General features: G+C 40.8%; 1 protein-coding gene across 5 annotated transcripts in view; it reads left to right on the forward strand.

Annotated features, from left to right (window-relative positions):
- Positions 1-25914, forward strand: part of fhit (fragile histidine triad diadenosine triphosphatase) — a 354989-nt gene that overhangs the window by 89714 nt on the left and 239361 nt on the right. The window contains exon 1 of one of the 5 annotated variants that reach the window (XM_074649363.1): positions 12408-12481. The exons of the other annotated variants lie outside the window; for them this stretch is intronic. The gene's annotated coding sequence lies outside the window, so the exon portion shown is untranslated. Of the gene's footprint in view, positions 1-12407; positions 12482-25914 lie in introns of those variants that run through there. 5 annotated transcript variants of the gene reach the window in all.

Raw genomic sequence — 25914 nt, forward strand, 5'->3', positions numbered from 1 at the left:
CTGTTGTACGTTGGGACTTGAAAAGCAGGTAAGGTTTAACACGAGAAATGCGTTATAACGTTATAACAAAAGAAATATATCATTTAAATGAGAGTTTACTGAGCGAGAAACGCTAACCATTGACTTACCTGTAAACAACGTTTAGCTAGTTGACGCTAACGCTAACAAGACGTCCAGCCTCCGGCAAACGATTAAAAAGTCGACAAAGAGACAAGCTTGATTTAACTTTGTAAACTAATTAATCATTTCTAACCAGAAACAAAATAACGGTCGCGTTGACTTAGTTACCTGTCAATAGGCCTGTTAGCTCACTATAACAACACGTCCCTCCAGCTAACTGTGCTGTAGAAAAAGAAAAGCGTGCATTATAAAAAGACAAGCGTGCATTATAAAAAGAGAAGCGTGATTATAAACAGCGATGTTTCTGTTTGTCTTGTCAAATGTCCAGTTTTGTCAAGCTTCACTGAATAAAAAGTTTTTTAAAAAAGTTTTTAAAAAAAGAAAGAAATGCGTCGATCTGATTGGTAGTCTACAACCCTCAACCTGTAGACTACCAATCAGAGTCTAGGGTTTGAGGGTTGAGCCCACAGTTAGCTAGCCAACAGGAGGGCTCAACCGGCCTGTCTACAGTGGAATGCGTCGATCTGATTGGGAGTCTACAGTCTACGATCTACAGTCCCTGTAGACATTTGCACTTCTGTAGACTCGAGCTCTGCGACCACGTGACTTAAAAAACAGATCACAGCTCATAGCTGGCGGTTACGTGAGGTGTGTTTCCGTGTAACGTATCGGCAGATGCCTCTCTCATTCAGCAGCCTTGTTATGTCTATATAACGTCATCCGGTCATCTACACCTTTTTTCTTTCTAAACGCGGACGTCACGCGTCATCAGTTACACTGCGCATGTGTTATACCCTGTGGTTTTTAATGCTCAGGCTGATCGGAATCCTTAAAAATATTCCTGAATCCGGATCATGATCCGAAAATCAAATTAATTGTTTATTGTACCACACCCCACCCTCCAAAAAATGTAATTCAAATCCATTACGGACTTTTGGAGTAATCCTGCTAACGGACAAACCAACGCCTGTGAAAACATAACCTCCTTCCTAGGCCTTCGGCCTTGGCGGAGGAATAAAACAACTAATTGTACCTCTTCACAGTATGTAACACCCTGTCGTAGGTATTTATGGAATATACATGTACTGTATGTCTGACAAATTTTGATAATAATGTGGTGGCTCAAACGATGAAAGAATGTTTAGAAGTTGTAAACAGTATGACAACTTCACTGAAAATCAACTCATCAATTTTAATCTGCAAGACGTGCAAGTGATTATTGTACTGACTCTTTTGCACACGTGCCACGTTGCAATTTGCTTGAATGAATGAGATCATTACTTATTCTTTTTAAAATAAAAACAACTCAATTCTCGTTCAAGAATTGAGCCAAAGCGAATGCTAAAGCCGCTTTGTATGTGGAGACTTGTGCCTCGGTATGAGAAGCTGAGGGGCGTGACAAAGCGGTAATATTTGACCACCTGAACATGCCGCACACCCTGTGCACTGTTGTTGGGGCCCAAAGGCTGTTTGCAGAAGCCCAGAAGAGTCCAGAGTAAAGCAAAATAAGAAGAAAATCCAGGCAGAGAGCTGCAGGGTCTCTTTTGAAACAGACTTGATGAACTAAATGAAGAACTCCACGTGTGTCATGTAAAGCTAGAAGAGCTCCTCTGCTTTAAGAAGACAAGGAGAGTACTTATTATTACACTATCATGCAATGAATTTATTATATTATTCACCTTTTTTTTGCTTAGTTATTATGTAATATTGTTTCATAATGTAATAAGTTATTACTTCATGCACAAAACATGTTATTAAATTATTAGCTTTTATTACATCAAAATTATTACATTATGAGTTGCTACAGGTAAAGTTTGCTGACAACTAGAGTACATCTGTTTTGAACATTTTAAATATATGAGAATTTTTTTTAAAGAGTTAAATCTTCAGTAGCTACCAGTGGGTTTGGGTTAGGGATGTTAGTAATTAACTGTTAACCTACATTAAGCATTTTAACCGATTAACACTATCGGTCAAAACGGATAAAAGAAATGTTAATAATTAATTAAAAAGCTGAGAAAAACTCGTCACTTAAAGGAGAAAAGCTGGTCCACCTTTATAGATTCTGAGCCGGCGTTACAGATACAGGAAGTCGGCTCCCTTCTATAGCTCGCTTAAGTGGAGGTGTTGTAGCCTCGCAGCATTTATTCACCGACAAATAAACTGTACACACACTGTCTGCTACAGCTATGTTCAAAGCTAAAACGCCACCAACAACACACACACGGTCTTTCGGAAACTTGCTGAAGTTACGCCGCGCTGACAGACCGTATGTGTGTGACTATTGTGAGCACGAAGCTACAAGCAGAGCTACAGATGCTAACGTAGCACAAACACACACACACTGTCGGACAATCGCTATCGTTAATCCGGACAGACAGAGTATCGTTATGCCGGGCAGACACACAGCTGACAACCTGCTAAACTAAACTAAATGCGCAGTGGAGACTTTGACTGGGAAAGTGGCTGCATGTCCGCGACACTACACGAAGCAGCCTGCTAAGTTAACGTTCCCGGAAGGGTGAACTGGGTACTCAGTTGTCTGTTGTGCTCCTGCAGCTGGTACACCGCTGCATGCGCGGCAAAAATATTGTTGGTTAACATTTAATAATTGGTTAACGAGGGTCAGTTATCAGTGAAGAACATTTTTCAAAACTAGCATCCCTAGTTTGGGTATCGAGGGACGGACTAGCTCATTGTTGGCTGTGGTCTTTTTATAGTGCTTGTTTACAGTTTGAAAAAAGAAACTTCATATCTCTAGTTGTATCGGGTCATAGTGGGCAGTGTTGCAAATTAATGAGCAGGACTGTTTTATTGCTACGGTCTCATCTGGTTCAATTTCATTTATTTTAAATGGTTTCTAACGGAATTGCATGTACTGTGATAGAAGATTGAATCCCTTTCACCCACTACTAAACATAATATTAAAGAAAAAAAAAACGTTAAAACATTCCTTCAACCTTATTTGGATATCAGTCAGACCTCCCAGAGTACACTAAATCACTAGTTAACAGATGGGGCTAAAATTAGTAAAAGCTACTATTACTATATCCTGCTATAGTAATATTTTTAGTGTTTAGCTTTTATTTATTCTTTATTTTTATTTCTTTATTATTTTTTTTGTATCAGGAAAATTTGAGTTACATTTTTGCTCCAAACCATCATGATTTAGAAGCACTCTTATAACAGACTACTAACACCAGTCAGTCAGTATTCAGGACTACGTTCAGTCTGCTGTCTGTTGTCATATTATGCACTCATCTTTTGTTTGTTTTGTCTTGAAATACAGCAGGTGAGTTTATGCAAATTCTGCAGCTGGATTTGTTTGCACACCCAGTAGGTTAAACCTGTTTGAAAACATTGGCTTTAAAAGTTGCTCTTTTGTCAGTGGGAAAAAGTTTGATGGCGAGATCTCACATCACACTCAGAAATTCAATCAAGATTAGTGTAAGCCTCCTATAAGCTTCAGTAATTAGTGCTCCTCCAAGCAAGGCGAGCTTACCATTCAGCTAAATAAGGGCTGCTGCACCAGGCTTAGAGTAATTGCCTTACCCTATAAATCTTCATTTCTCTTACACTTCATGCACTGCATCCAGTTGAATAGGAATTTAACATCCATATATTGGCACTGTTTTTTTCTGCATAGCTTTAATCTCGGGGTGTCATGCTACACGGAGAGGAAATGATACTGTGGTACGGATGTTGGCTGTGTATATATTTCTAGATGTGGGAAGAGAAGGCATGGTGAATTCTCACCTCCGTATCTGCCCCTGGTGTTGTTTGTTGCAGTTGTGCAAACAATGCATAGTAATTTGAATTATACTATTATGTGTCGTATGCTGTCACACATAATTAACACTAAAACAACACAATCCTTGCCAAAAGTCCGACGGGAGTGACTGTTCACTGCAAAGTGCCAACATGTGGCTCTGAAACAATGTGTCAGAGGTATTGCCACCTACAGATTGGTTTATACATATGCAGTTAATTAGCAACACAAAAATAATGAATAAGAAGAATTAAATCGTGATAATTAAATGATTCGATAATATTCCTGTCCTCTGATGCAGACCCAAAGACTGTGTTTGTATGCAAGCTGCAGATGGATTAACTCGATTTATCACAAATGAAATGACATTGGATTAAATATTTTCACTGGCGTTTTTTGGCCTTGAATAAACACGAATAAAAGTGCAATGTTCCATTAATGCTACAACCTTCATTACACTGCAAAATACAGACCTGGATTCAACAATAGACTGCATGTGGGTGCAGTCACTTTGGCCCTCTTCAGACCTGGTATTAACCACGCAAATGTGTCCTGGCCACATTAAGGACCGCCTACTCAACTGACATCCAGCTGGGATCCGCGGGATCAACGCGCCAGTCAGGTGAATAAACAGGCAGACACGGGCGCTTGTCAGCATGGAAACGGCCTCTATGCTCTACTGTATCCTGTCGGTACAACTGTATTAAAGTATATCTTGTTTATAGGCTACATATCTATAGACAATCAGACTGGGCACACAAAGTGCATTATTATCATACTGTCGGAGATGTGTCGGTGTTTTTGTTCCGCTGCTTTGCGCGGAGCTGACACCCGACCGCCCGGCCGCCATTTCTCTGTCCTCCCCGGCTCTCTGGAGCGCTGTACCCCGCTGTTGTCTGGCAAAAGCAGCAGACCGCCGGTAAAATAACCTTTTATTTTGTTGTTAAGACAATGTACCAGAATTCACGAATATGTAGGATATTACTACTGACATTCATGTAATATTACGTCACAGAGTCTGCTGTATTAGCCATGTGTTTACTGTGTGTTTATTTGCATATAGAGCGGGGAAGTGAGATCGGATCACAAGTGGCCTCTGAAAATGCATGTGGAGATGCATTCTAATGCCAGGTGTGAACAGGGCCTCTGACATCAACCATTGGTTTGTGGACTGTTATTTTGAAGCCTCAAGTTTAGGTTTTGTTTTTTTTGGAACCAGAAGTGACCGTACGTGACCAGAGAGTGGAGCTGGGGAAGAGCGAGGCTTGATGGAGGCAGGTCCCATTAGCATAACAAATTAGTTAGCAGCTAATGCTAGTACTAGCTAGCTAGCTTGGTTAGCAAGTTGAATCCATAATTCACGTTAACAACTGTGAAATTAATTGGGATGCTACTTTTGGCTAGCAAAAAAACAGACTTTTTTTTCCTGCCAGTCATCTGTTCTGTCAGATCGGTAATTAAAACAAGACTCAAATGCCACTGTCCGGTAACGTTATTTCAGCATTTAGCCAAGTTTCAGTGAAACAAGGACATTACAGGTCCTGTTATCACAATTGAAACTGATATTGGCATGGAGGTCATCCAGACCATCATCCAACACCCGCATTGGCCTGCAGGATGTCTGGCGTGCAATTAACCACAATGCAAGCCATATTATGTCCGATATTTGCATGAAAAATGTACCATAAATATGGCCGAGAGGTCAAGTTCAGTGATTTTAGGTGACATCCAGCAGACAGCAAGCGGCTGTGATGGCACCCACCCACCTGTCACTCAAAACGGCCGTGCCTGTATTTATGCCTAACTTTAAGCTTAACATGTTTATTTCTTCTGTAAAGTTGGTCATTTGAACATGGGGGTCTATGGCGGATTGACTCACTTTTGGAACCAGCCTCAAGTGGCCATTAAATGAATTACAGTTTTTGGCACTTTCGCGGAGGCTTAATTTTTCAGCCCCGGACATTGCAGCTTGGATTCAACACACAACATGCGGTGTCAGTTTTTGCAAGCCACTGCAACTGCAACTTCCGTGTCAGTCACGTGATGCCATTGGGCCCAAAAATACTTTTTCCCATAGACCTACATTGGGAAAGTTACGTCTGTAACTCAGCGGATAATTTTTTTTTTTCAGATTGCTTGGTTCAAATTAGGGAAAGATGGTGGTCTTTGCTAAATTTTTGTATAAATCACTGCTAATTTGAAGCACAAGACAAGGTAGTTAGATTAGTCCATAAAAGAAGTGACATGTAAATAATACATTTACTTGGGCAGCTGCACTTTATATCTTGGGAACTGATGATGATGTGTCCCATTAGAAAAAGAGCAATGTCGGCGGGGGAAACGTAACGGTCGGTCAATTTAGTCCATCTGTCCAACACTGAACTAGAGCCAGATATGTGAAAGAAACTACCGTCCAGTTTGCTATGAAAGGTACTAACTGAGTATTCATGGTGCCCAGGAGAATTCTTTCTGAGTTCGGCGACTTCCGGACTTCACTCTACCATCATAGCCAAATTTCCACTGAAACACAACAATGTGATTAGCAGATTCTTGTGAAATTTAATGTATGAATTCATGCTACTTGGAGGATTAACTGATTTTAATGATCCCATAAACTTTCCGTATTATTTAGCCCCGCCGTCAGTGTAAGCAAGTAGTCAGTATGTTTGTTTTGTCCAATAGTTTCATAAGTTGGGTTGTAAATATGCCAATAGCACCAAAATACTTGAATTCCAATTTTATACACCGTCAGGATAAAGTTCTGCTGTTTGCCACAAAATCAAAAGAGTGCTCCGAATGCTTTCATCTCCCTTCTGCTTGCTCTTTTCTGTGTTGCTCTAATTCACATCTGTCTGCCAACTCCCTGTTTTGATGTTGTTGGACTTTACCAGACTCTAGAGTTGAATTAAGATGTAAGTGATTGGCATACTAATTCTACATCAGCGGGACTATTTCTCTTTCCCTCTCAGTATCCTGAGGCAAACCTCATTTCTTCTGTGAAATCCACACTTCGAATTTATTTCCATTCCCTGGCTGGTAAAGTAAAAAAAAAAAAAAAAAAACTGGACAGTTACTCTGAATTATACATATTGTCAGTAAAAGAAGCAGATGAAGAATTTATTTTTGAGGATGCTGTGTGACGCTGAGCTTTTATAAAGTAATCTGAAAACACTAGCACCAACAGAAGCCATTTGATGTGCAAATGGTGTATTAAAATCTATGGTTTGAGGCTCACGGATTATCTTTTTTTTCAGTGTTCTTCTTTGGCATTTTCTATATGGTTTGAGGCCTTGTCACAAAATGGCCTTTAGCTCACATCAGGCCTGAAGGGTTCTCCAAACTCCAAACTATGCCGCTAAGTAGAGTCCTCTTCATAAAGGTCATGATTACATCCCCCTCACAGAGCTCTTCTATCACTCATGCTGCCCTGGGCAACCTCACACACACACTGGCAGCTCTAAATGGTACTAAGAGGTACTTCAACACAGAAGAGGAAAAAAGAACTAATCCATATAACCACAGTTACCAGTTTAGCTGGTCTTTCAGGCTTTTTACAAAGGGAACACTCATTTTCTGCTGTTTATTTTCTTAAACCTCCAGATAGTCACTTGCACTCACTCATTGTGGTTTGATTTTTCTCACCTTGTGCACTTTTATACAATATATTTTACCTCTGTGAGGCTACAGGCATGTCAGCATGCGAACATGCTTGCAATGTTAATGCTAAGATGCGGATGTTTAGCAGGTATAATAATTACCATGTTCACCATCTTAGTTTAGCCTTAGTATAATAATAATAATAATAATAATATTAGATTTATATAGCGCTTTATAATATTCTCAAAGACGCTTTAACATAGTCGGGGGGGAAAACGGTGTGAGACAGACAGACAGGAGACGAACGACAAGAAGCGACATACACAGGCACAATCACATACATACACACGGACTGATGGGGAGGGGAGGGAGGGGGCTACGGGTAAGCAGATGAGAAGAGATGTGTTTTGAGGCGGGACTGGAATGTGGTGAGGGTGAGAGTATGTAGTTCCATTAGCTAATTAGCACTAAACACAAAGTAGAGCTAAGGTTGATAGAAATGTGATTAGTCTTGCAGATATTGGGTCGATTGAAAATATGACCTGATGGTGCTAGATGAGAAGTCAGGAGATCATTAAAGTAATTACAGTGCATCCTGAGGGGAACATAAACCAAACACAGGTTAACCTCCTTATTGTTGGATAAAAAAGTCTTTAAGATACATCCTATGATGCATGACCATAAAAGCACAGAACTACGTTCCAATCCATACCATAAATGTGGAGATATTTCACTAGATAAGTGAAATGTTGACCCGCTGGTAGATCTCGACGAAATGTCAGGAGATGAACAAAGTAATTTGGTTTCATCATCTGAGGAACATGAATATCTGTACTAACTGCTTGGCAATACATCCAATATTCGTATATAAAAAGTGTTGGACCAACCAAACAACTAACCAACATTTCCATCGCTAGAGATTGAGTATACACTGAGATCTAATGATGGTAATGTAGCAATTTGTATATTATTATTGTATGTATAATTATTATTTTCCAAACATTTATTACTGTTTTGTTTTTTTATTTAATTTAATTTTCTAAATGTAAGTGTTGTTGGAGTCGTGGCATCATCATCCATATGTTGTCCAGCACTTGGAGATACCATCATTTCCGTCACACAATGCCTCACAAACCATCAACAACAAAATCAAAAATTCAGTATTTGAGGTGTTTATTACCTCCGCCAAGGCCAAAGGCCTAGGAAGGAGATATTGTTTTCACCGGCGTTGGTTTGTTTGTTTGTTTGTCTGTGAAAAGTATTACTCCAAAAGTCCGCGATGGATTTGAATTAAAAATTTTTTGGAGTGGCGGAGTGTAGCACAATGAACAATCCATTCAATTTTGGTGGCGATCCGGATCATGATCCGGATTCAGGAAATTTTTTTAAGAATTCCGATGAATGAGAGAGGCAACCGCCGATACGTTACACGGAAACACACCGTGTTAATAATAAGCTGACCACCTTACGGTACCGCCAGCTGTGAGCTGTGACCTGCGACCTGTTTTTAAGGTCACGCACCTTGCCGGAGGTCTGCGCTTTCCGAGTGCCATTGTAGTTTTTCTTTTATTTCAGTGTGACGTAGAATAAAAACTGAGAAAGTATGCTTATGTTGGGTGGAAGGGAAGATGGATAGGTTCAACAAACACAGAACTTTCATCCAGGGGATGAGTTATGTTAGTGACGTTTGTGACTTTTTTTTTGTGATGTTTGTGACATATTTTCCGTACTTACTTATTTTTTCAGTATGTATTTTACTCTGTATTTTACTTTATTTTACCCGAATACGTGCAGACCCCACAGTAAACTGTATAAGGCAGTGCCCACCAAGACATCCTTTTCTTTTCAGCGTAAATAAATTTGCACACTTACTGCTCAACCTGCCGGTCGATTCCCAAGATTCGACGGCAGCAGTGGTGGGATGACTTAATCACTGATGCGACGCTGCAACGCTGGTGACCCGGAGTCCGAGCTAGACTCCGTCAAAGTCCCCGCTCCAGCCACCAATGCTCCCCAGCTTCCTCTGGTCATCCTGGCTGAGACACCGGCGAGCTTTGTCTGCAGATGGTGACGATATTCTTCGTTCTTGTCCGGCACATCAACAGCTCGCGGAAGCCCACCGCCGACTTCTATTGGCCTCTGCTCCCACCCAAACATGTGAGCCGTCTCCGCCAGCACAGGTTGTGCAGACCATCCCGGCGTCAAGAGCGGGATCCACCACTGCCTGTTCTAACTGACACAGGCTCTGCCCTCCACTGGAGTCTATGGGCAATACTCTCCTCCAGTTACACACACGCATTCGCCCACTGAGAAAACTAATGTGCCTCCCGAATATGTGCTTTACCACAGTATATAAGGCGGCGTCCAGCGCTGCCTGGTATCCATTCCTCTTCAGCGACCAGCAATTGCTCACTGACTGCTACATCTCTACAGATGGAGTCACCACTACAACGATCTTGCCAGTGCCCGTCGTGCCCCGTCCTGATGATATTTTCTCGGGGTCTGCCACTTCCATGGTCCGCGGAAGCCCACCTCCGTCTTCGATTTATGAGATGCCTTGACCGAGACGCCCCGGCATTGTCAGCCCTGCGGTTATGATGAACGGATTCGGAGATGAATGTATTGGAGATGAGGGAGATGTTTCCTAGGCCCACATTGTTTCAATTGGTTACTGAAAGATCTGTCAGTGTTCAGTTGTCTAATGTGAATTGGAATTATATTCCTCTCTCTAGATCCTCTGACAAACCAGGCTGACTGGCTAAAGGCACTTTTCCATAACGGAATAATTATCACACATGTAAACTCACAGAAAATTACCACAAACTCTGTAGCCCCCCCTTTAGTGTTCATTGTTAAGGTTATCTGATTACTCCTCGTTTCCAGCAGCCGCAGGCACTGTTTTCAGTGAATGATAATAATAATACAAATAATAATTTGTTTTATATAATTAAAAAGCTGTGCAGCACTAGCGCTGGGGACAGGGAGAGAGGCTGTGTGTGCACTGACTGTGCCCTATGATGCTTTGTTATAGAGAATACATGTGCAAACCCTGATTGCTAGTGTGAATGGTGTTCTTCAGCCTGTGAGCAGCCATCTTAAACTTTGGTTATGCTTTCTGCAAGGATGGTCGCACAGACAGAGATGAGCTGACGTGGAATCGTGATGAGGAAATGTTTTGGATGTTTTATACTCCGTGCGGGTTTCTCCTCACGGCACAAACTGACATGGTCAAAGCTCCTCGGCGTTTTCTGTTTTGTAAACCCATCCGCATCCGCGTAGTTAGGAAATGTTGGATATGCAGGCAACAGGCGAAAAAACCTGCTGCACGGAATCCCTGCTAAGGTGTCTGATGGTGTGACGTCACTTTGGCCGTGTGAACAATGCCCTTACCCTCGCGGATGTGGCAAGCATGAATCAAGCTTTAGAGACACTATACATACTTATGTTGCTCTGCGTCTGCTGATGTGTAAATAATAGTCTTAAGCTGTTTTTTGAGTTCTCAAAAAAATTCAAGATTTTTGTATGAAAACAGCAATATATAGATAATTACCTCCGCCAAGACCAAAGGCCTAGGAAGGAGGTTATGTTTTCACCAACGTCGGTTTGTTTGTTTGTCCGTTAGCAGGATTACTCCAAAAGTCCACGATGGATTTGAATGAAATTTTTTGGAGGGTTGAGGTGTGGCACAATGAACAATCCATTAGACTTTGGTGACGATCCGGATTCAGGAACATTTTTAAGGATTCCAATCAGCCTGAGCATTAAAACCACCCGGCCTCCTTCTGAGAGTAGAGAGATATGTGTGTGGATGTGTGTGTGGAAGCTGCTGGCCGTCCACGGTGAGAAAAAAAAAAAGCGGTAGCTGACGGGATGACAGACAACGTAGTGTAACGTTATACAGACATGACAAGGCTGCTGAATGAGAGAGGCATCCGCCGACACGTTACACGGAAACACACCGTGTTGTTAATAACATAACCGCCATAGCTTATTTTTAAATTCACGCGTTGGCGGAGGTTTGTGCTCTCCGAGTGCCATTCTAGTTTGATAAGCTTATCTCATGTTGAATAATGAATCTTAATCAGAAAGGTAAATAAAACCTACTGCCATCACATACATGTAGTGGAGAGACAGAACAAGTCTCCCACGAAACACTCCAGTAAAGCACTCGTTATCATCGGATAAAAAGTCTGCAGAAAGTGGTTTTGGTGACATTTGGTTGCATGAGTAAATAGGAAGTCATGCCACATAAGTTTTCAACAATTACTGTATCCAAGTTGCATCACCTTGGCAAAGAGTAAACATTAGCATGTTTATCCACTGTAAATCAGCAGGACTACTTCAAAGTGTAGGCTAGATGGTATTATCATGCTAGCAGGCATTCACTGATGTGTTCATGCTGCCAAAAAAAAAAGGTTTCATTTATTTATTTATTTATTTATTTCACCCATGTTGTAGACAGCATGATGCCAGAGCTGCCTGGGGGTTTTAGGTTGTGTATTCAAGCTGCGAAACATTGCCACTCATTTTTTTATTTTTTCTCCCCCAGGACCTGCATTGTCCCATTTGAGAGCTTATAGTCTACACTGTATTACTGCTGTAATAGTGGATATGTAATACAGTGTAGAAATTTAAGTGCAATTATTGAGTGATTACAAGGGTTCTACTAGAAAAACAAACAAACTTGAATGCAGCTTTCATGGAAAATTTGAATATGCTTGAAAAAAAGTTAAATAGGAAATATAGGAAAAGTAAAAGCTTTACGTTGAACAACACCAGCGTTGTCTCCCAAAGATATCTGCCTTATTCATGTATTTATTACACCCATATTGAAGACATCATGATGCCGGAGCTGCTAGGGCTTTTTTAGGTTGTGTCTTCCAGCTGCAGAACAATGGCACTCATTTTTGTTTTCTCCCTCAGGACCTGCATTGTCCCATTTGATGGACTGAACTGCTCTGCTCTTATTTGTTTGACATGTAAACAAGGTTGAAGGTACTATTGTAACACATTCTCATCCCAACTAGTCACATATTGATGCTCTGTCAGACCCTTTGGCAGCCAAAAGTGATATTTTAATCTGCTTTGTCCGCGGTCTCTCATCCACTAGTGCTATGTTTATACAAGCACAACGCGCTAGCTCAGCTATTGGAGAATTGTTACAAACAAGCTAAAACAAAAGCAGTCTGTATGAAGTCTAAAGCCTCATCCACACTGGGAATGTCAGGCGCGCGTTAAATAATTTTTCAAAAAAGCAATTATTTAATAATGAAAAATAACTGATAAGAGTATCGATAAAGAACCAAACCGATAAGGAGTGGCCTATCGATAAGACTAGCAGGCTAGTAGCATTAGAACGAACTAAAGGTAGCCTACTAATCTCTACAGGTGAATAGGCTACTATACGTTATTATGTTGTTGTCTTATCGCCAATTGTTCCGGACCGCTGACCTTGAATAGAAAAATCAGGTGCGCACCTTTTGAATAATAAGTTTGGGCACCCCTGGACAAAGTCGTGTCCCAGCAGCAACATAAAGTTTGCTGATCATGTGAGGACTCAGGGCAGCAGTCCTCCGGGATCAGACCGTGGCACGGGGGTTTGCTCTGGCTGAATTCGAGCTGACTGCTAATGGAAGCTCCGTCTTTCTTCTGGAGCCGCCGCACGCTCTACTCCTGATGAAGCAGCCTCCCAGCATACTTTAAAAAATCCCAAACACTACAACATATTAAAAAAAATAATTAAAATAGTAATCATTCATGTAAACTGTGAATGATTTCTAGAAAATGGGTCATGCAAAATCACTAGCATAGTATTTTAAAGCAACTTAGTTTGCATGTAAACTAATGGACTTCTACAGTCAATGATAGCTGGAATTATACATCTTTGTCGGTCAGGGCAGTTCATAATCCAGCATGCCTCGCAGAGTTTCGGTGATGTCTGTTCATCTTCAGTCAGCGGACTCACTGTTGGTGACGGGGATGTATTTGTCTAACCCCCGGGTCCCTGTGTCACCGCCCCATTACATGCCAGCCCTGGTTTTGTTCCATTGCTTTCTGAATAGTGTTTCTGGCTCCCCAGGGCTGTTAGATTGCTTGGTTATCACCAGGAGGAGATTATTTCTGTCTGGCATTCGGCGTGCCATGGCAGTTATCCAGTGGGATGCTCGCAGGGCTATTGTCTAAGGGCCTGGGGACGAGACGGCTCCAACATCAAGACCGTGCCGAAAGGCTGGGGGGTTGAGAACCGCTGAAGATGGATGGCCAACACTGCAGGTTTTTTTTAATCATTTTATACCCCATCACTTTGTACACTGTGCACTGAAAAGAGAGGTGTGTTATCCATTTTGCCTGGTACAGACAGGGTTTGTGGGCTCGTTCTGTGCACAGTGGTGTAATAGTACAAACGCTGCCTGTGGAAAGCCTTGAGAGGCAAGAGACTGGCTGGACCATTAAATAAACATTGGCCCACACCATCTAAAGGCAGCCTGTCCTCTGCCTTGACCTGCTCGGTTTCACATGTTTTCTCAAAAATATTGAGCAGCTTTACTCATATTACTCATAGTGTTTTTTGTCTCAAACCACATAAAGACGAGACAGTGGCTTGTTGAAATTTTGTGTGAATAAGATCAACATACTGCTGAAAATGCGTATAAATATACATCCAAGCAATGGCAGTTCTAGAGGGAGTACCTCGATATATTAAGCCTAGACCGAGACCTTCTTGAAGGGGTGGTCTCAGTTTGGCTCCAAATGAACTGCGGTACGGTTTGGTACTTTTCGTTTGTGGTGATCTGACCTCGATGCGGCCCAACTGGAGAAAGCATTGCGCCTTTTTTTGATTAAACCAGCTCCGGTAGCAAGCTGCGCTGTGCATGTCAACACAAGACACCAGACAACATTACTACAAAAGAGCCTACGCTTGCCCTCGCTATTCACATCAGTACTAAACAGGTGTAACGTCAGGCTTTGTTGAAGACCACGGGCATACCTGATGGACCATCGGAAATATTTTCGGCCGATGAGCATGTCACAGTTTAGGAGGGTTAGAGCTGAAGTAGGCGACATTGGAGCAAATATGATTAAAAAAAGTGACAGTAGTACATGAAACAGGTAAACCTGAAAAAAAATCATGTGTCTCTGTGTTCTCCGGTGCTCCTAACGACATCTGCAAGATTTCACAGACTGGAGGATAACAAGCAGTAAGAGCTGATCTGAGGTCTGCTGTCCAGCTGCTGTCTATGAGAGCCGGCTGTCAATCACTCGCGAACTCCGAACTCCGACCAAACGGTCAAACCAGGCAGCGCTGATCAAATATGAATCAATATTATGTTACGTTAATGCCTATTTCTCTCCTCAAATGTTTTCAGAATCATCTTGTAGTGCACGGTTTAATGAGAAAGTTTGTGACGCCGCCGCCATTGTGAAATCTGGTGAAGGAACGCCAAGTTCCGGTCACATGACCGGAGCACAGCCAATAGGAACGCTCTCTCTCTGAAATGACCTGTGATTGGTCAAAGTCTCCCGTCACGGGCTAGATTTTCTAAAGCCTGAAAACAGAGCCATGAGGAGGAGCAGAAGTCTAGTTATCTCTCAGAACACTTGAATTACAATATGCTGAAAGGTTATTATGGAATCTTTGCGCAATGATGCCAAAAATATACTGCCTACTGAAGCTTTAATGCATGCATCCTCCTGAACTGTCTTGATATTCGCCCTACGGCGACTCCAGTGCATCAATACATTGTTTTCCAGTCGCCTCATTTTCAAACTGTATCATTTGCCTTGAATGAAAAATTGCTACGAGGTAAAAAAAAAGATGACCAGGGCCAAGATCAAGCCGCGTAATGAAATTGTGAAGTTGTAGAGTGTTGCGTTCTGGAAGTATTCTCTTCTTGTTTACTTCCGAGAGTTTTCCTGCACGGAAATTCTGACCAATTAGAGAGCCGTTTCTTTGCGCACCAAAATTTTGGTCCGCTTGTAAACACTGCCATGTGAACACAAACCAAACTCGAGGCAATATGTAACATTGCAAAAATTTGGTCCCTGATTCAGACCAGAGCAAACAAACTACAGGTGTGAAAACGCCCTCAAAAACTTGCATAATCTTTGTACCTCTCTGTATCACTTCTTTTTTTTTTAATTCCACAAAAAGAACAACTCAGCGAGGATCGAATTGCCTGCCACCTTTAATAAAACAACTCCACATTCCTCAGTGAGGACGCCACAATGAGGCCTGACAGACCTTGTGTTGCATCTCTTAACGCAGACTACTGTGTGCCCTTGAATCCTGACACGGATATTGATATTCACAAAGCTTGTTGATGCAGATTTAATGAGATACAACAGCAAACCATATTCAACAGGGTCCCTTAATTTGAACCATAAATATATGACTCAGGTTTGGTAGGGAACTCAACAGGCCCTATTATTCATGTCAGGACTAAAGGATAGTAAATATAAGCGAGCAATGCGGCACGGGGGGTGATAACAAGCCTAATTTATGCTGATGTTGTGCTATAAACTATTTATGGAGGCTGTTAGTGATTGTCAGCTTTATTTTGCTATCCCAGCAGCTATAAAAAAAAAAGAAGAAAAATCTAATAACCATTTAAGGTGAATTTCAGAAACAAACAGGGACATGTTGCAAGCTGTAGTCCCAAGCCAGCAGAGTAGTGTTTGTCTTGTATCATGTGAAACAGCTCGGGCATCATTTCATTTCCTTTCTTCTCTAATCATCATGTCCATAGTGGGACCTCGGTGTCCAGATGGCATGTAGTTTGATCATTCCCAGAAGGCCTGTCTGGAGGTTCGGTGGGGCTTTGAACGTTTGCCTTCTCCCAGGATCACTGTGGGAATGCATTAAAGGCCTCTTTTTTTTTTAATTTTCACACTTCTTAGATACTATCTAAAGGTTTGCTGTTCACTTTCTTAGACGCGATTCGAGTGACCTTGGAGAGCATTTGCTGTCTTAATGAACATCATCAGTATTCGTCCATAGCCCGGCTTAGCCAGATTGATCCGTAGTGGATTCCCTTGGTTTTTTTCCCGCTAAGATCTGTGCATTTCAACAACGGCTGTCCAAGGCCACTGGATGGGGAGATGGACTTTGAAGTGAGGCTTTAGCTTACAGAGAGCACAGCTGGATCCATAGTCTTCCCACATGTCCATCAGTAACCCCCTCATCCTCCTGAGCACCAGTTCTTCAGTCCACCAGGGAGCCCTGGGAGAGCCCATGCCTGTTCAAAACTGTGAGCTGTGCACTTTCACTGCTTCATGCCCTCCTTTTTATTTTAGCTTGCATTCAAGTTACATCAGCTTCCATTATAAAGCACCTAAAGAGTTTTTTTTGCAGAATATATATTTCTCCACCTGCTTTAGCAATACATTCTGATTTATATTATATGTCTATATGAAGCTTAGTGGAAGTTCAGTTAGGGAGACTATTTATACACTTTCACTTATTAACGTGCACTCAAAGTTAAACCAACCAGATTTTCCAGAAATGCAGTTCAATCGGGAGAGACAAGTGAATGAAGAAAATATACTTTTTTGTTGTTATAGCAGATGATCTTTGATAATAAAGTCTTGACAGAAAGTCTTTGGTGCTTAGAGAGATTTGTAATGGAGGGGAGTCCAGACATTGGTGATGGTGATGAGGATTCTGCTGGGACTGGCAGATGAATGTGGGCGGTGATGGGGAGGTGAAGGGGCGTGTGTTAACAGCGGCATGAATGCACTAAAGGTAGAGAGAGGATCTTATTTACTGTAAGAAGAGACAGCAGCAAAATGATAGGCTGCAGTCGGCAGCTGCTCTCGGGCTGCAGTATGGTGCTGTTGGGGCAAGCTGGCACCGTCATTTACATCCACTAAAAGTGCATGTTTTTGCCATGACAGGCTCCGATTGTTATGATAAGTGTCTCATATCATGGAAAGAGTCTCGCTCAAGGAGAAGTGTCCTTCTGAAAACTGGCGAGGTGAAGCGTGGAATAGTGGAATACATCCATGGTGGAAGTCAGAGTGGCAGCCTTGTAGAGTTTGTTTTGTTGGAGGACAGAAAGCGTAGCTTAGTGTTATCTAAAAGATTTTCAATGTCACGGCTGAATATTTAGAGGATTTCCACAATGTGGAGGAGCTCTTTGAATTCAATGAGGTCAGAAGAATAGAAAAGCACTGTATAAATGCAAGTCCGTTTACCATCTAATGTGATAGTACAAATGAAATCGGTGCATATTTTCTTGCCTAACAGACAGTAAAGCAAGGTTTATTGCCGACGCAAGCGGTTAATGGTGTTCCCACTGTAGATACCTATGGCATATATTTATAGTTCAGCCTTGTGCGAGATTAGCCTGAAGAGGAGACTATTCTGTGCAATCGATGTCTTTATGTTCTATAAAATTCTACGATTGAGAGCAGTGACTGTTGAGAGCAGGTTTGCGGAATAGAAGACAAGTGAGCCTTTTTTTTTTTTTTTTTTTTAAACTTGCTTCATGTTGTCTCTACCGGCAACAGAAAGTTGTAGAAGAAGACACAAGCAGCCCGAGCTATCACAGTTTTTGCTGTCTCGACATTTAGTTGCATTTTTGAGGAGGCGTCAGCTAACGCGTCCATGTGCATACGCTCTGTAGTTACACTGTACTCTAACCCCTTAATGCACACATATAAACGAAGTTTCGGGGATAGGTGTTTGTGCTCCTAAGTTGCCATGGCAACCAGGAACCGTAAGTACTGGTAGAACATCATGTCAGGATGATTAGTTGTGCACACTACGAGCGACACAGCAACAGGCTACGAGTCATTTTCAGTGGAAGCCGGTGACATGAAGCTACAAACTGACGCCCCACACTTGTCTCTGTGTGGAGGGCGTGACGTGTTAAGAATCCAAGTTGAGCTGGTTACACCTTTTTTCAGCGCTCTGATGATGCGGTGAAGCGTCAACCAATGTTCCATTCTGTCTGAACGAGCGCTTGAACAACACTTCAATGACGACTCGACAGCAACGCAGGCCACACAGGCCGTTTTCCCGCTTGTAGAGCGAACATAGCATAAGGGCCTCCTGAACAGTCAGCCACACATGAAGCATGCGTGGACATAAAGTCGCAGGCTGTTGGATATAGTAAAAAGGGAACATGCTTAATTCATCGCATTTCATTTTTAGATGTAAAGAGAGGCCAACAAACCTTGGAGTGAAGAGGGACAGTTGGCAACTTCAGTCTTCTGTAGCAACTTCTTTCTCACCATCACTTCCACTCTCCCTTTCTAGTGTAGTGGCTCTCAGCCCACCTGTCACATCCAACATGTAATAGCTACAGCTGTCATAATGAAAACAATCCTGCAATGTTGATGTTGAACTTTGTTCTCATTAAATTATGTAATTTAGCTGTTTCTGGTCTAGTCGGTCTTTGTTGTAGTGACATATGAAGTACTTGTTCCCAGATCTCAGCAATAGAGTGTTAATACAGAAGATATCACAACAAGAATGATGGCCAAAATTCTGAAAATAAGACCCAAGTTGTAATGAAGTGTCCGACTAAGGTTGTTACCAAAACTCTTTGTTGATTTCACTCAGCAGATATTGTGCCCTGGAGGGGTGTAATGATACGTTTTTACTACGATACGATATTATTTCCATGGTTCCGATACGATTCAAGGACGATGTTTGGCTCATCAAATAACTGGATACTGGACAGTGCAGGTCAGGATTCCTCATGCAGACCGCCGCCCGTCTCCCTCTCATCGCCGCTAGCGGGTGAAAGAGCGAGGAGTCCAGTGCTCCGTTCGTCTGCATGCACGACAGGATGTGTGCTTGCGCTGCAGAGGGCAGAGCTGGCAAGCTGGCGCATGTCTGGTGAGTGAACCGGAGTAACATTTAACATTTCTTTACTAATAAAAGTGCTAAAAACACTATATACTATAACGTTTGTCGTCCTTAAATACAAGGTGAAAATCCTTAGTATTGATACAATCAATTTTTGCGTTTCAAATAGATTTTATATCGATATACGTCTCCCGTGAAGGACAACTTGCCGGGTACCTATTGTTGTAGTTCGATCATAGGAATATAAATCAATACATCGTTATAGTAGATGAATCGTTACACCCCTAGTGCCCTGGCTTAACTTTGACCTTCACGCTTACTATAGATGTGTGTACACACAAGTTTACACCAGACATTACAGTATATTAGTGTAACTGACGTGTTTTTTTCACTTTTGTCTTTTCCTCTAAATACGTGGTTTAGATAGTTGGGTTTAATTGTGGATTTGTTTTAAACCTTTGTGATGATCTGATTACTTGTATAACTGCCCTACTAGACTCTGTACTAAAGCAAGTGTTGCAGCAATGAGTGAAATGTTAATCATAAGTGATGAGAATGATGGTCAAACCTACTCAAATATGACAAATGTAATGTTGGTTGCTCTGTTTCCAACAAACATATTATGAAGACGTTGTGTGGGATGTTGTTGAACTTAGTGAAGTCCTGCATATTGACATCTGTCAAATGCTCACTGTGAAGGTTAGAGAAAAATCACATACACTACACTATATTGTACCTCTGCCTCAAAGTTTCCATCACAGCAAAGGTCAGACTGACATGGTAATCAACCCAGCAGACCTGCAGTGGGCTGGCTTCTCAAAGACAGACTTCTGTGTGTTAGTAGATCTAAAGTATGCTGTAGGTTCACTGGTTGCAGTGGTCTGGAGTAAAGCCAGTTTAAGCTTTGATCCTAGACTCAGTTTAAACCACCCTGCACTGAGAGTATCTCTGAACTAATGGTAACAAATTAATTACACCAGCTTACAAACCCTTGTGTCATAATTTGGTAATTGTGCTGCCTTTAAGGAACTTGTGAATGTGTACGTTCAATACTTCTATATTTATTTATTTTTTTAATTTGTGAATGATTTAGTGCTTTCTTCATTTCAACATCACGCTTAGCAAAGACAAAAGAGACAAATGACGATGAAGGTATCTAATGTCCTTTTTAAAACCATCAGTGTACATCACACAGACATCGACTAAGAGATCAGAAAATGTCTTACAGTACTACTGGTCAAAGTTAACATGGGTCCCTATGGGAGGGATTGCTTGGAGTTCCTGTCACCTCCAGGCATTTATAGCCAAATGTGTTCAAGTCTGACTGATTCCATACTAACATTTCTGCGACCAGCACACAATTTTCACACAATTTGTATGAAGAGTTAAAATTGTGGAAATGACAGCAAGTTAAAAAAAAAAAATTCAGAAGATTTTAAAGCTCATCTAAACTCTAGCCGTGATGTCACCACTCTATAGCTCTGAACATTCCGCCAAATACACACCCATTATAAAATCTGAAACGGTCTGAAAATTTAACAAAACGGAAACTGTGATTATGAAAAAACTGTAAAAAAAGAAAAGAATCAGAATGTATGTTTAATAGTTCACAGTCTTATAACCCGTTTAAAGTCTAAATGGTGTCCGTAGCTGAAAGGATGCGGATGGAGTTGAAGTTCAAAGTGGAGCAGGTTCAAGAGGATTTGAAGATCCTCTCCATTGACTTGCATTGTAAAAAAAAAAATGTGAAAAAAGTTGAATATTTTAAAAAGCATAAATAGTATAAAAAAAGTTAAACGTAAGCACTAATGTCCTTAAAGAACAGCATTCACATAATTAATGAATCTAATCTAAATTATTAAAAAAATACCTGACAAACCAGAATCTCTAACCAAAAGCTATCATCAGTTGAGTGGTATTGTGGGTAATGTAATGTATGCACTAGGTTTTGACAAGGAAGGAGAATGTGTGGAATAAAAAAAAGATGATATCTGTGCTTCTGCTGCATCGATTTAATCCTTTTTTTTCTTTTAAACTGTCCATCTTGAGTCCACTAATGTTATTCAAGTGCAATGCTAAATCGACGGAGTACTCTTGGAAGCCTCAGCTCAACTGGACATGTTTTTTTTCTCTCTTTTTTTTACTTTATTGTCAAGAAGTAGACAGCTGTAGTGCAGTGGATGAACTGGATCTGGAGTCTATTTTGACAGAAGCCGAGTCTAGTCTACATTTTGTGTAAGCAGCCTCTGGTTACCCGCCCGTCAGAGTGTCCTTTCTGTCTCCGATGCTTTTTGCCCACTCTGATCTCATTTGCACTGCTAATGCCTGTTTCCCGGAGATGGTGTGCTGACAAGGCACATTGTTATAATGAGTCATGTACACAACCAAATGGGATCTCTCAAACATCCGACTCGGTGAGGGTGGGCCTCCTCCCTCACCCCCCTGATAAGATTTGCTAGCGAGCTTCCCTGGAGATAATGGGTTTAATGCAGGATGTGAGCACTTGTTTACAGCTAGCTGTTACACAGCGGACATGACTACGGAGAGACTTCTTAGTTCCCACTCAAACTCTGAATTTACCCTGTGATTCCACGCCGAAATGAATTCCGTTTGATGTAGAGTGTAATACATAGGTTATATCAGACGGATCAATGTCAGCATGCCTTTGCTGATTGTCTATCCACCCAGAACACCAGGCTGTTTGATGCACGCTGAATAATTCAATTTTGATATGTGCTTTTATGTGCACTGTGTGCATGTGTGAGTCTGAAATTCATGTCAGAAGGACTGCAGACAAGGACAGCAGATGTATAAAACATCAAAACCCAAAAGCTTAATGTTCCTCTCGTGTCGGGCTACAGCGGCTCTGGCTTTGTTTTTCCTTATAAATATGAACCGAAATGTAAGATGAGAACTAAACTCCTCCTGGAGTTGATTTAAGAGAGCTTTTGGTCAACGGCCAAATTCCATTAACTCGCAAAGGCAAGTTAGTGGAGGAGCAATTGCATTGCTTTTATTAGTTGCACAATTTGTTGTGCTACAACATTATGGAAAGTCACAGAAATGCACTCGCTCTGTATTTTCACAGGACTGTATCTTAATGCCTTCATTACTGACACCTATTTTTATATAGTTTCAGCAATGTGATAACCAGTGTAGTGCCATCATTCCAATGACATTTCTTGGCTAATGGAGCAGTACTGAGAGAATTAGATTTGTTTTTACAGGAGGCCGTATAAAGTGTGGATGGTGTTTTATTTTTTTTTAAAACAGCAATGTATTAAAGCTGAAGTAGGTGAGATTGGAGCAAATATGATTAAAACAAGTTATTTTTATAAAACGGTCGCTCTATCGTGACAGTAGTACATGAAACAGGTAACTTGAAAAAAATCATGTGCCTCTATGTCCTCCGGTGCTCCTAACGGCATCTGCAAGATTTCACAGACTGGAGGAAAACAAGCAGTAAGAGCTGATCTGAGGTCTGCCGCCTATGAGCAGCTGTCAATCACTCGTGAACGCCGGTCAAACTAGGCAGCGCTGATCAAATATGAATCAATATGCTGTCCTTTTTCTCTCCACAAATGTTTTCAGAAACATCTTGTAGTGTACTGTTTAGCTGTAAAATGAGAAAGTTTGTGACCCGGCAGCCATGTTGAGATCAGTTGAGGAAATACCAAGCACCGCCCACCAGCCGGAGCATAAATAAATAATACATTTGTTAATTTCAAGCTCAATGGTGTTGTGGTCAGTGTGCATTAGGATGTTTTTTCCAAAGGCCTGCTAATGTGTGGCCTGGTGTAAAGTATAGGATTAAAACAAATAAGCTGAAGTCCTAATAAAGTTGGATGAAAATAATTCAGTAGGCAATCAAACTGAGAAGTAATTTAGTTTAATGAAGACAGAAAAATGGTTATCTGCGAAATTAAGATAAATTAGGTATAAACAAGGGAGGATGTAAATAGTTGAATAAGTAGCTAAAATAAGCAGTTCTAAACAATACTGAAGGCAAACAATAGGGTAAACTGTATAGGTAAACTACATTAAAAAAATTATGCCTTTAATGTCAGCTATTTTGTTTGATAACTAAGTATCAGTCAGTGACACTTTTGGTAATTGGTCATTAGTCATAGGTCATAGGTCAGGAAGAGGACGGGAGAAAGAAACCACAAGGGAGACACAGGAGTGAAGAGAGAAAGAAACAGCCGGCAGACACAGAGCGAAGGAAAAAGAGAGCTATGTCGAGTAAATGATGGAGAAATAGTAGCAGTAGGTTAAAACACCAACATGTGCCTTTCTCTATTAAATCTTGGTTTATTAGCCTGCTGATACACACAAACATGTCGCTGTGGAAGTTCTTCAGCGTGAGTGAAGAAGACATAAAGCTCGTAATTTGTAACACCTGCAGGTCCAAAATAAGTGGTTTTGGAACATCTGGAACAACTAACTTGATCAGACATGTATAGTATTATATTGTAATTCATTCCCATGATGCTGCTCAGAGTAATCGCAGTGACCGCTTCATCTGCCGGCAGCACGGAGGTCACAGCTAACGTTAACGGAGGTTACATTGACTTGCGTTATGATGCATTCAAGCTCTACTCAGTAAGTATGAGAAATGGGTGAATTACAAAGATATCATGATGTGTTCAAATGTAATCTTCTAAAATGTAGTTTTTGGAGAGAAACTTAAATACATCCAGTTGTTTGTAGGAGATGTTTTTACAGCAATATAAAATATATATTGGAGAGGGAATTATGACCTGTTTAACTTACTAACTAACTTAGCACTAAACAGCTTATCATACCAGATTTCTTTTTTAAATCAAAGCAAATATTGAATTAAAGTAAAAGGATAACAACAGAAATGAGTGTGTTCCATAGACGGTAAAAGAAAGTGCGTTCGTCTCTCTCTCGCACTCACTCTCTCCCTCGCTCCACCAATTCTCTCTCTCGGGTGCATGCTGTCCAGCGACAATACACACTTACAACTATTATGGGTGTCAAAATTTCGTATCTCACAATTTGAATCGATTGTGATTCTTGGGGACATGATTCGATTCAAAATCGATTCTCGATTGAAAACAATTCCTGATTCAAAATCGATTCTATATTCAGTACAGAGGGGTGCTAATATCAGGATGTCCTCCAGTCCGCTGTGTGCTAGTGAAGGCGGTGTGGCAAATAATGGCATGAAAGCAGAGTAGAGATTATGTAGTGTATTATGTGTGTGTGAAAGAATATTTCAAAAAAGTTATATCAAGTGATTTTGCAGTAAGGTCAACACACAAAGGCAAAAGGTAACATTTATTCATGCAAAACTTGCACAAACAATGTCTTCATTGTTTTTTTTTTGTTATACAAACATCAGCATTATTATGCAATATATATTCAATACAGGATTTACTTTAAAAACATAACATCCCCCGCACACCCACGCGTTCTCTCTTAACTTTTCCCTTTCTCACAGGGCCAAAATCAATATACAGCTTCACAGTATAAATCATACAATTGAACAGTTACATGGCACCTCTAATAAAATGAAGATACACATTAACAGAAAATAAATATATATAAAAAATAAATAATAAATAAAATAAAAAGATTTTCAAAAACAAGAATCCATTTCCTTCTGAGGGTCTACCACTATTGTGAATTTTTACGTATCCTATCTTAATTATTCCTGCTGTAGAAGCTCTCCAGTATCACTATTTTTTTAGTTTTCAAGATGTATGTTATTCTCTCCATTGACATACATTGTGCCATATTTTTAATCCAAGCGCCAATTGTAGGTGCATCGTATCTCTTCCAGTTAAAAGCAATCATTCGTTTTGCCTGCAATATAGCAAAATCAATAAATTTCCATTCTTTGGTTCTCAGATTATGATCTGATGGGTATAAATGTAGCAATATCATTTGGGGGTTTGCAATGTATAAGTGTTCCTTGAGCCTCATTACATTTAAAGCAAGTGTCAGGTATATTACTGTTATATCTATTCAATCTGACAGGGGTTACATAAGTCCACGTCAACCAGTTGTATTGAAGTAGCTTCAAATTAGTGCTGGCTGTTTGTGTCTGAGCCTCCTTGCAGATTATGTTCCAATTATTATCTGAGATGTCCTCCTTTAAATCCACCCTCCATGCGTCAAGTTTGGATATTGAGGTCTCCTATACAAACACTTTTTACTAAAAAAGTTTTTTGTATTTCTATATTCTCAGTGACTTCAAGAGTAACAAAATGCCATCTATTACATAAATACAATTTGTTGCTGCCTTTCTATTGCTGAGAAACTTGGCAATTTTAAAAACAAATTGTAGGCAAAATAACCCTGTAAAACTGGTATTTGGTGTGATTTTTATCACATGCATTAATGTCAATGACACCATGGACACTGTGGGCCTTTTTGTGCTGAACCTAGTTGTTGGACGCCCTGTTTCTATTCATTCCTGTCGTTCGCTTTGAGTTGAAATGCGGAGTTATCTATCTATACGATACCTCCTCATTTTATGACAAAAAAACAAATTACGGTGTCAGCTGGCTGGAGGGAGATCGCCTGGAATCTATGTGTTTGATAAGTATTGGTTCCATTGGCTGGCCTCCAGTGACGTGACTGC

Source organism: Sebastes fasciatus, chromosome 1 (assembly GCF_043250625.1).
Source record: "Sebastes fasciatus isolate fSebFas1 chromosome 1, fSebFas1.pri, whole genome shotgun sequence".
NCBI lineage: Eukaryota > Metazoa > Chordata > Actinopteri > Perciformes > Sebastidae > Sebastes > Sebastes fasciatus.